This window comes from Anolis sagrei, chromosome 2 (genome assembly GCF_037176765.1).
Source record: "Anolis sagrei isolate rAnoSag1 chromosome 2, rAnoSag1.mat, whole genome shotgun sequence".
Taxonomy (NCBI): Eukaryota; Metazoa; Chordata; class Lepidosauria; order Squamata; family Dactyloidae; genus Anolis; species Anolis sagrei.
This window is the reverse complement of record NC_090022.1, coordinates 192,075,557-192,087,570: the sequence shown is the minus strand read 5'-3', so window position 1 is coordinate 192,087,570 and position 12,014 is coordinate 192,075,557. Positions and strand designations below refer to the sequence as shown.

The 12,014-nt window shown below is 40.9% G+C and overlaps 1 protein-coding gene across 3 annotated transcripts in view; it reads left to right on the top strand.

Annotated features, from left to right (window-relative positions):
• Nucleotides 1–9,586: 9,586 nt before the first annotated feature.
• SLC11A2 (solute carrier family 11 member 2) overlaps nt 9,587–12,014 on the top strand; it is a 71,148-nt gene continuing 68,720 nt past the window's right edge. For all 3 annotated transcript variants that reach the window (XR_010909290.1, XM_060762815.2, XM_060762813.2), the window contains exon 1: nt 9,587–9,661. The gene's annotated coding sequence lies outside the window, so the exon portion shown is untranslated. The remainder of the gene's footprint in view (nt 9,662–12,014) is intronic.

Below are 12,014 nucleotides of genomic sequence, written 5' to 3'. Positions count from 1 at the left end.
AAATCCCAGTAGCACTTTAGTAGAACCAAGATCACCGCACACTGCACACCGCACTTATATTTTAATCCCATATCCCTCCGACACATCAGCACTTTTAATCCTGTACCCCTACTCCGGCCGGCTCAGTTTTAATAATGTCTTATTGTGCTGCTATTGTTTTTCTGCTTAACTGTTTTATTTGCTATGTATTGTATTGTATTGTGTTGGGCTCCGGCCTGTTGTAAGCCGCATCGAGTCCCTTGGGAGATGCTAGTGGGGTACAAATAAAGTTATAATAATAATAAAGGACTGAAGACCGACAGGTCGGAGGTTCGAATATAGCGGGAGCACGGATGAGCTGCCTCTGTCAGCTCCAGCTCCCTATGCAGAGACACGAGAGAAGTCTCCTACAAAGACGGTAAAATAAATAAAATAAATAAAGGGCACTGAGAATTGGGAAGCCCTGGTCATTGAGCATTGTGACTGGAGGTCAGCTGTTACCAACAGTGCTATGGATTTTGAAGAGGCATGAATAGAAGGCAAAAGAGAGAAACGTGCAAGAGGAAGGTGCACCAAGGAAATCCTTGTTGGGACCGCCTTCCATCTGGAAATCTATGTCCTCATTGTGAAATAATAATAATAATAATAATAATAATAATGTTTATTTATGCCCCGCTCCCCCAGGGGGACTCGGTGCGGCTTACATGAGGGCAAGCCCATCAGTTCAGTACATACACTGTAATACAAAAACATAACAATACCAAGACATAAATATATAAAATGCAAAGAATATAATAAACGACACAGACAATTTAAAAACAGAGAATTTCACTGGGCTGGGCCACATTCAAGGTTAAAATTTTTAAAACTGGGAGATAGGACAATATAAATTATCAGGATGAGAATCCGAGAATGAGGGAGGATTCAATTGCACAAACCATAAATAAAGTGCTTCTAAGGACATTTAGTACAAAGTTTGGTCAGGGAGTTCTTACTGACCACGTGGATCCATAAAAGGTCTTCACAGACCCAACCTCAAGACTCTAACCTTGGAAGACAATCAGATTCGGCCATGAGTGATCGCTTATGATAAACCTGGTTCAAATATCTTGCCACTGTCTAGGGAAGATGGTTGTGCAGTTGAACTGCTGAATAGGTTGACCCCAGAATGGTTCTGCAGTAGGATGAATTGGGAGGGAAAATGAAGATGGAAGAGGGCTGGTAAAGTGGTGAGAGAAAGTCATGGTTGCGCCATAAGGAGTGAAAGGACAGGCTGAGATGAGAGGGTCAAAAGGGAGGAAGCATAGAATAATGCAGTGTGCGCAGCAAAGATAACAAAGGAGTTTCAAGTGCAAGGCCTGATTATTTGAATCTGATGTGAAAGGGGACACTTAGAGGACAGAGTTCAGGCTTGCAGGATTCAACCATATTGGAAGGCAGTTCAAAAGACTCATGTGCATGCATTCAAATAGCCTGTCAACTTATTGTGACTCCATTAATTCCACAGGCTTTTCTTAAGCAAGGAATACTCTGAGGTGGTATTGCCCTTTTCTTCTTATGACATACAACTTACAGAATCTGCTCCCTAAATTTATTGGCAGATGGGAAGAACAGAAATGTGGCTGACAATCAACACATCGACTAAAAATAAGGCTTATTCGGTTTCAACTGAGCATACTCCCAAGCAAATGAGCATATGATTGCGATAACAATAAAAATAATCTCATTTCTCACCTCAGGTAATCAGAATCTTATTGCATTTCCCTTTAAGTAAACCGCACAGTTATCTTTTATTTTGACCTTTATTCTGGCCCTCCAGACATTGGAGGTATAGCGTCTGTCACGTCTTCATAGAAGTCAAGAGAGATTCCCTGCTGATATAATTATAAGAACTGCTGAACCAGGGAAACTGGGAGAACTTTACTGTTTGTGGTCAAGTCATCAGGAAACTTCTCAACCTATGGGGAAAGGTCATTCTTGTCTTCTTCCAATTCTTCATTTAATTTTAGAGATCTATAGTTGATTTTATTTACTAGACAAGTAAAACAAGTGTGTATTAGTGGGGTGGGGGACAGTTTTATGGCAATTGCTTGAGTATAGTCCAGTAGGGGACAGGGCACATACACATGACTGAAAGTCCTTTCAAAGATGAAAAAACACAGGAGAATCAAATATTCCTATTAAACCAACTGAAGAACTATTTCTTCTCCAAGGAGGAAAAAAACCATCCAGTTCTACAGTATGGCTCAGATCTCATATTTTAGCTAAGCAGGTATGTCCTTTGTTGGGAGACCACCCGAGATTTATGCTGGAATAAATGGTGGGTATAAATATGCTAACTATTGTAACATAATAGTTACAATTTTTTGTAACAGAAACTCGCATCTCTCCCCGCTCACAAGATTTGTAAATCGTTCAGGTTCAAGTTCACTTTATTACGGTCAGTGACCAGCTCAAGAGAAGAGGGATACAGTAAATAGTTACTGCTGGTCGTGTTATTGATCTAGTCTCAGTTTCCCCCTACAACTACTGGATCTAGCTCTGTGCACAGGTAATTTACATTGCAAATCCTGCCCCCTATCTACTCAGAGGTTAATCTCATTTATTTGAGTTAGGTTTATTTTCAGAGGAGCACAGGGAAGCAGCCTGAACCAAGTGGATATGTTTAACTTTGAAAAAAGAAGGCTGAGAAGGAAGATAAGATCCATATTTAAATATGTGAAAGGATGTCACAATGAGGAGGTGACTCAGGCAATACTGCTGTAAAGACTAGAACAATGGATTCTAAATGCAGGAAAAGTGACACCACTACACATTAAGAAAAACACCCTAACACTAAGAGCTGTTTGGCAGTGGAATATGCTACCTTGGAGTTTCCTCCTTGAGGCTTGCAAGCAGAGACTTCATGGTCATCTTTCAAGAGTGTTTTCATTGCGAGTTTCTGCATGGTAGAAGAAGGTTGGGCTGGATGGTCTTTGTGTTCTCTTTCAGCTCTATGATTCAGCAGGGTAAGACTTCAAGTCCCAGAAGGCAGAACCAGCATGACTAATGTTAAGGGGCTATCAGTAATGTAACCCAACAACAGAGGGTCAAGACTGCCATGCCCACATTGCAGAGAGAATAAAATCTGTTTAGTCCTGAAGTAGAGTAAGCTGATCCTCACTACACAGAATTGCAAGGAAGATGCAATGTATCTCTATGCCCTGTTCCATATGTTTTCAAATACTACTCTACCACCACCACCCTCACATCTTAAAATGGCCATAGAAGATTCTCTGTCATGTACCAAGCAACTGCAACTTCCAGTTAGTGTACTGGGTCAATTGAGGGGATGTTTAATAGAAACAGGCTGGATGGCTATCTGTCGGGGGTGCTTTGAATGTGCTTTTCCTGCTTCTTGGCAGGAGGTTGGACTGGATGGTCCACAAGGTCTCTTCCAACTCTATGATTCTGTGACCATGCACCCATACTTGGTTTCCAATGAGGTCACAGATCATTTGGCCAACTAGGCGTATCATGGTTGTGGACCTTTTATGTGTTTGGCTTTGCTTATCAAAAGCAAAGACCAGAACTCAAGAGACTGGCTGTTGGAAGTCCTCAAGTCAGATGGTTGACAAATGAAGTCTTCATGAGCCATTCGAATCAGCAGTGATTGTGATGCACTTTGTATTATATTGATCTGCCTAATGGGACTTATCTGCTATGGAAAATGTCAAGTGGTGCCAAGTTCTGATCTTAATGAGTGAGAAAAGAGAAAACCCACCCACAAACAAACCAGTCCAATCCAGTGCTATCTCATACACAAATAATTGGAATGCTGCCTCAGGTATAATGAAAGGGTTTTTAAAGCTCCTGCCCCATATCAGTTACAGGTGTCCAGTCACAGTCCTGCTGTGTCCAAGTCCAGGGCTGTCAGATCTAGGAACAAAGTCCCTTGTGCCCAATCGATTCCCAATTAAGTCAGTTATATAATAATTTTCAGGGAACTAGAAAATGGTGTGTACGTCTTTAAAAAAACACAAGCAAAGGTATAATTGGTTTCTCAGAAATTTAAAACCACCCTGCCCATTACCAGCCCTGAGAAAGGGCAAGTCCACAAAGTCCTTATCAATCTGGGACACTTGTCTGTATATATAATGAAAGAGGAGTTGGGCTTTTCACGTTGTGTGGTGGGAGCTGTGGAGTAAGTAGTTAACTCTATATAATGCCTATCAAACAGCCTCCCTCATCGAATTGTGAACTGGGTAAGTACTTTATTTTTTAAAAATTTGGGCTGCAAAGAGAAGCCCAAACTGAGACAAAGTCTTCTATCTCTCTCATGCAGATGTGGGCTTCTGCTATAGTATTCAGCTTGGCACAAGGGTTTTGCTCAGCTCTGGTTATTTGCATGGTTGATACATTACAGTAGTCTCTCATATGGAATGTATGCACTTGATGACCAATTAGTTTAGCTGTATAAACAGCTACAGAAAGGACATGAAGTGTCCAGCTGTTAAAGAGAGAAGGGGTGCATCTTCACTGTAGAATGAATGCATTTTGACACTACTTGACCTGCCATGGCTCAATACTATGAGAGTTGCAATTCACAAGGTGTTGGCTTTCTCTGCCAGAGTGCTGGTGCCTTAGCAAACTACAACTCCCAGGATTCCATAGCATTGAGCCATGGCAGTGAAAGTGGTGCCAAACTGCAATAATTCTACACTGTAGATGCACTCAAGGATGCCGTATTCTTTGCTGGCCCTTACCGATCAATCCTCTTAGGTTGGATAGATGGAAAATGGCACAGGGGTCCCACTTTTTTACTCCTTGCAGAGCAGGTGCAAACACTATTTATGACATTTCTCCTTTAACAAAACGGTGAGAATAACCTTGCTTCTTTTTCTTTTGATTTCCTTGATTAATAACAGCCCACAACTTACTCTCTATATTTTCTGCCTTTGTGAATTTACTGACTCCAGAACGTGGCATCTTATGCAGCCATTATTCTAAGTAAATCCAATTTGGATTTGGCTATTGCTTGGAGTGGGATCAGCTGGGAATCTTCATTCATGTTGTTTTCAGTCCTATAGAAGGAAGCTGGAAGGGAAATGAAATAAATCCAGGTGTAAATATCATCCTCGGAGAAGCAAAAAGTGGCATTCTTTAAAAATTAGAACTCTAAAATACACATTTAACTGGATTATACATTTAAAGTGTCAACTATTGTTTAAAAAAATCTTAGGTTTCCCTCCAACTGTAAACTTGTTCCTCAGAATAAGGAATAAAGTCATCAATCAAGTTATTAATGGTTGAAACATGGGTTGAATTTGAAAGGTACAGAGATGAATTGTGACCACCTGACCGCCAAAAGAGCAATGAAGGTTTTGAATCAAATATTTAATAATGTCCATTGTGGCGTGAGATGGGTTCACGACGCCTCTTGGCCCAATAAATGTTTACGTGACCCTCAGTATATGGAATAGGTATAAAGTTCAAACATTATTGATAAAACAGCATTTATAAGGCTTACTAAACAGGCTGATTTTCCTTTTTATGACGTATAGCTGAAGCCTTTTCTGCAGAGACCACTGTAAACACTGCAAGTTGTTGCTAAAAGAGTCGTGTAAATGGGTGGCATCCAGAAATCTTTTACTATTGCTAATTTTTTGTGACCCCAACATTGAGCAAAGAAGACCCCGTTTGGGGCTGGGACTCAGTTTAAGAAGCAGTGTTTTGGGTAACATCACCAGTGATATGTGGGCAGCCTCTTCATATATAAAAAGCTCAACTTCAAAAGGATATTAATAAGCATCAAAAGTAACACTGATAGCAAACTCAATCTTCCAGAGCAGCAATGTCTGTACATCATGAGACAAGGGGAAATAAACAGATTTCAAGCACCAAATGTTTGCAGAAGTGAAGAAGGCATTTAATTTTAGCTGATTCATTTATGAACACAATTCAAACTCTGTAGTGCCACCTGAGGTTCAGGTTATTTGAAGGTCCATATTTTCCCTTACGGACCAGCCTGTGCTTTAAGATCAGTTGGGAGGTCCTTCTCAGGGGTGATTTGAATGCAATATTCCTGCTTCTTGGCAGGGGGTTGGACTGGATGGCCCATGAGGTCTCTTCCAACTCTTTGATTCTATGATTCTATGTCCCCTGACACTCACAGGTTCATCTGGTAGAAATATTGCATTGTTTTTACCATGGTTCACTGTTTTGAGCCTCAGTATATAAAACAGAGGCATATAAATAAATATAATAAGTGCAGCCCAACTAATTTTTTTTCTTGGTGTCTTGGTTTTTAGGTCTGTTCTTGGGGTTATTTGGGGTGCTGATTCAGAAAATTGCTTTGGATAGACCACATTAGCTCTACTCTCTTCAATATGGTTATCATGATTTTCTATGGGCAAGCACATGGTGACTAGTATATGGCATGTGTTCTGTATCTCAAATACTAGAGTTGATAGAGGAAAACCGGTGTTATTTTTTGGAATCAGCATGTCAAATATACCCAGAAACAGCTCTAACATTTGAGGCACCAAATATATGTTAGTCAGTATAATTATTTTTGATCTGTGGTTGGCTTAATTAGCAGATACAGAACCCATGGATAATAAACTGTAAAAAAGTAATCATTTTGATATTCTGTTGTTTTAACAAATTTAAATAATACCACACTTTCAACCCCTTGTCCATTCTGTTTCTTTTAGTTTTTAGTCTAAACATGGTTTTTACTTTAAGGACCTCATCCCACAAGGAGCCCCAGTGGTGCAATGGGTTAAACCCTTGTGCCGGCAGGTTAAACCCTTGTGCTGGCAGGTTAAACCCTTCAGATCAACAGATCGGAGAAGATCAACAGATCGGAGGTTCGAATCTGGGTAGAGCGTGGATGAGCTGCCTCTGTCAGCTCCATCCGGGGGACATGAGAGAAGCCTCCCATAAGGAACATCCGGGCGTCCCCTGGGCAACGTCCTTGCAGATGACCAATTCTCACACCAGAAGCGACTTGCAGTTTCTCAAATCACTCCTGACATACATAAAAAACCCACAAGGAGAGAAAGCAGGTGGAATCATCTTTTTGTTTTGTTTTTTGCATTCCATCTTTAAAGAAGATGGAGAATTTACTCATCCCTCCCCATCATGAAAGATTACATTTTCTCCTTTCTGGCTCAATCATTTTCTTCAGTTCCCATCACATTGTCTCCGCCCATTTCAAGGAGACCAGCACACTTTTAAAACCACTTCTTTCAATGCACTTAAAGTGCAAATCAGGATAACAGTTAATGGAGTACAGCTCTGGTAACACAGCCTCTCAAAGGAACAAGGAAGCCTTGCTTCTTTCCTTCCTTCTCAACTTGCAAAGTGCACCACTTTGTTTTGGAAACCAATAGGGAAAAGAGACTTTCTGCTCAAAGTGGATGAAGTCCATCTGATGAAGTCCTAAAACTACTCAGCATTTTTTGCTTCTCAGGCCACTACTTAGCACCATCTAGTGTTCAGCCTTACATCTGCATCTTCTAGAGATCCCCTGAAGTTGTCTTCCAAAACATATCCATGCTTGACAGTGTAATAAATGATGATGATGATGATGATGATGATGATGATAAAACACAGGGCAAGGCTTTCTCAATGGCTGCACCCAGGATCAGGAACTCCCAAACTGGAGAAATTTGACTTACACCCTGCGTACTTTCTTTTCATAGACAAGTGCAGAATTCTCTATTCTGACAGGTATTTGTCAAGCAGCCACACAAGGCCCACTTTACAGACCACACTGGATATTGTCCATTGTTGCACTGGTACATGTATGTGTTTTAATGATGTGTGTTTTAACCTGATTTTAATATTTTATTTCTTTACTCATGTTTTAGCTTCTGGGACCCCTTCTACACAGCTGAATAAAATCCCACATTATCTGCTTTGAACTGGAATATATAGCAGTGTGGACTCAGATAACCCAGTTCAAAGCAGATACTGTAGGATTTTCTGCCTTGATATTCAGGGTGGAATATCTGTGTGGAAGGGCCCTGTATCTTGTGTAATATGAGAGCAGCGGTTCCCAGACTGTGTTCCACAGAACCCTACGGTTCCACAAAAGTATAATAGGGATTCCACAAACAATCTTTAAAATCAAAATTAAAATAATATTTAAAATCAAAATTTTAATTGCTATCTCATCCAGGGTTTTTATAATTTTATGTCATGCATTTGGCCCATCCACTGTGTTTTATTTTCCATTATGTTATTTTGTACTGTTTATTTTACTTGATTGGTTTATTTATTTTATTGTGATGTTATTTTGTTGTTTATATTTTATGTTGCTGTAATGTGTCGCTGGGCTTGGCCTCATGTAAGCCGCTCCGAGTCCCCTATGGGGAGATGGTGGCGGGGTATAAATAAAGATTATTATTATTATTATTATTAAAATGGATTTTAGAATAAAACCACATGAGACCAGCTATTTGATTTATCGTCTTCGTAGTTACTATTTTGTGCTACAGATATTGCTTTAAGGTATTTAGTTACTGGCTTCATCCTTCCACATTTTATTTGCCATCTGAACAAGAGTGACTCACACAGTGTTTTTTCCACATTTATTTTTTGAATTTTTGTATTTCCTGAACGGGTTTTGAGATGGAAGACATTTGGAATATTGGGATACTATTAACAAAATATCAAGAGCACATTTTCCCCTCCAAACTACCTGCTACAATTTGAGAGACGTATTTGAATGAGCATAAAATTAACCAGAATATATATTTTTATTTTTATTTTTAAAAATCAGAAATAGTTAGGGTTCTATTGAAAATAAATGTCTTCTGAAAGGTATGGAAACCACTGTTTTAGGGCCCTTCCACACAGCCATATAACCCAGAATATCAAGTTAGAAAATCCCACAATATCTGCTTTGAACTGGGATATCTGAGTCCACACTGCCATATATTCCAGTTCAAAGCAGATAATGTGGGGATTCCTGCCTTGATAGTCTGGGTTATATGGCTGTGTGGAAGGACCCTCAGAGGATATCTTTATAATTTTTTGCAAGCTGAGTCAAGTCCTGATCTTGGGAGGGGGGGGGGGGAGGGAAATACGATTACAAAAATAGTAATTAATATTTCAAGGTAGGAGCCCCAATTAGGACTGAGCCTATTATAGCATGAAAAAAGGTTCTTTGCCAAAGAGAACTGGTGACATATCCAACTACAGATCCCACAGCAATGAGCTATGGCAGTTAAAGCGGTGTCAAACTGCATTAATTCTGCAGTGTGGATGCACCTGAAATCTCCAAGGACTATACACTGCCTTGGCTGGGGGGTGAGTGGCATCCAAAGGCCAATGAATTCAGGAAATTGAGAGGCACAAGGAATAAGAATCAGAGTTAGAAGAATAAGAAACCTATAACTTCCCACTTCCTTTCTCAGCTAATACAGTGAGCCTAAGTTTCACTTCACTTGGAAAATGCGTACCTCTATAATTTCCTAGCTCTATGACTGCCCCAGTGCTGAAGCCTCTTTTCCCAGCTGCAGGGCGGCACAACAGTGTCCTTTAGGCGGGGCTCCACCAGGGGGCGCGCCGTCAATGGCGGAAGTGGCCGCTCTCTTCCCGCAAAGTCCCATAGAGGGTGAGCGAGGGGGCGGGGCTTGGTGTTCCTGCGGAGCCATGGAGTGGGACAGGCGCTGCTGGAAGTGGCATTGAGGTGAGAGAAAAGGCGAAAGGGCCTTTTATTGGTTTGGTTTCATTATCTGTGAGGGTATGAATGGTATATTAAGGGCGAGGGGGGCAAAATGAACCTTATTTCGGGGGAGGGAGTGAGTTTGTATTTAGCTAAATGCCACTTAGGGGTGTACACGTGTTTGGTTGTTCGTGTGAATAGGGTTGATAGCCATCCAACGCGTGTACAGAGACCCCAGAGGGAGGAATCAAAGGGCTAGAGCCTCTCGAGGCAAGGGGAGCATCTGCTATACAATTTGACCTCTATGGCTCAATTATATGGAATTCTGGGATGTATAGTTTCCCCAAGGGCTTCAGCCCTCTCTGTCAAGAGTCCTGGGATGTGTAGTTTGGTGGGACCCCAGCACTCATTGGGTTCATACTGGGATCATTGCAAGCGCTGAGGGTCAGGGTCCATTCATCTGAGTGCAGAAAACTATAAATCCCATAATGCCAAGGGGCCAGGATGGCCTGTTTGCTCCCGGGGATCCCAAGAGGTGACTGGAGCAGGTTCCCCAGGTCAACAGTCCTCTGGTTGTAGTTTCCCAAGGCAGAAGACCTTGGTAAACTACAACTCCCAGGATGTGCTGGTACTTTAGCAAACTGCTACTCTCAGGATTCCCTTGCACAGAGTGGTATCAGGCTGCATTAAGACTCCAGTGTAGACGCACTCTTTGTTTGCAGCGTCCCCTGCTTATAGAGGAAAAGTTTTTTTAATGTGGTTAAGAGGAACAGTTAACTGGCATTTCCTTCCTTGTCTTGCAATGAGTTGATCCCTGCATTGGAGCCTGCTTTTTTAAGGAGTTTTTGGCACCACCAAGTAAAACCGACACGTAACACTAGTCAGCTAAACCAGGACACTGTTGTATTTATTGATTTCCTGTATACATTGATTGTTTTTTAATCCTGCCTGTCCCCCAATGTTTAGACAGTACTGCCTCCCCAGCAAAGTTTGGGAAGTTGTTGCCCCAGAGCACTCTCATTGCTTAGCTCTGGAAGAGGATATCATTTTTTTATGTGCCTTGAAGTCTGTTCTGATTTATTTTGACCCTATCATGGGGTTTTATTTTGGCAAGATTCATTCAGAGGGGGATTGCTTTTGCCCCCCACTGAGGCCGAGAGAGTGTGACTTACCCAAGGCAAACCTGACTGCATTTAGAGTATTTATTGTAATGTTTACTTATGTTTTAGTTAGCTATGCCTTATTGAATTGTTTTATTTTTATCACAATGTTCAATTCTTCATCGTAAGCTCACTGTTATTACTGTTGCTTTATTGTGTATTATTTTGATATATTTGTACTCACTCGAGTCATTGAATGCTAGCCTTTTTGTGTGTGTAAACTGCCCTGAGTTCCCTCAGGAAGAGAGGACGGTCTAGAAACAACGTTTTATTATTATGTTATTTTTTATTATTTATACATATCAAGATTAGTACACAGCAAACAAGATCACTATGCTGGCTTTTGTATTTGATCACATATCAGACACATCCCAAGTGTCTAGGACTGTGTGATGTATTACTATTATATATCATATAGAATTAATGTAGATTGACACCACTTTAACTGCCAGGACTTATTGCTATAGAATCCTGGAATTTGTAGTTGGTTGGTCTGAGTCCCTCTATGGAGATAAAGAAGATCAGGATAAAAGGTTTAAATAAATAAATTAAATTATTGGGGGCACCAGTACTCTTGGGCAGAGAAACCTTGTAAAACTACGACTCCCACGATCCCACAGTGTTGAGCCATGAGGGTGTCAAACTGCATATATATATATATATATATATAGAGAGAGAGAGAGAGAGAGAGAGAGAGAGAGAGGCCACCCTTTGTGGGGGAGAAGGATGGGGTATAAATATAGGAAATAAATAAATAAATAAATAATTTATTAGATGTCACCTCTCAACAAAAGATGGCCCCAGGCACTGCCAGGCCATCAAATGCTAATCAAGGTGGTCAGTTCAAACATTCACACCTAGCTCCAGCAGACGTCCTTTGTCCTACCCTGGTCATTCCACAGATATATAAACCCTTTTTCCTAGTTTCAACAGACCTCACTACCTCTGAGGATGCTTGCCATAGATGCAGGTGAAATGTCAGGAGAGAATGCCTCCAGAACATGGCCATATAGCCCAAAAAAACCTACAACAACCCAGTGATTCTTGCCATGAAAGCCTTCGACAGTACTTCCAAGGGCCCTTCCACACAGCCCTTTATCCCAGAATATCAAGGCAGAAAATCCCATAATATCTGCTTTGAACTGGGTTATCTGCGTCCACACTGTCATATCACCCTTTCAAAGCAGATAATGTGGGATTTTATTGTGTGGAAGGGG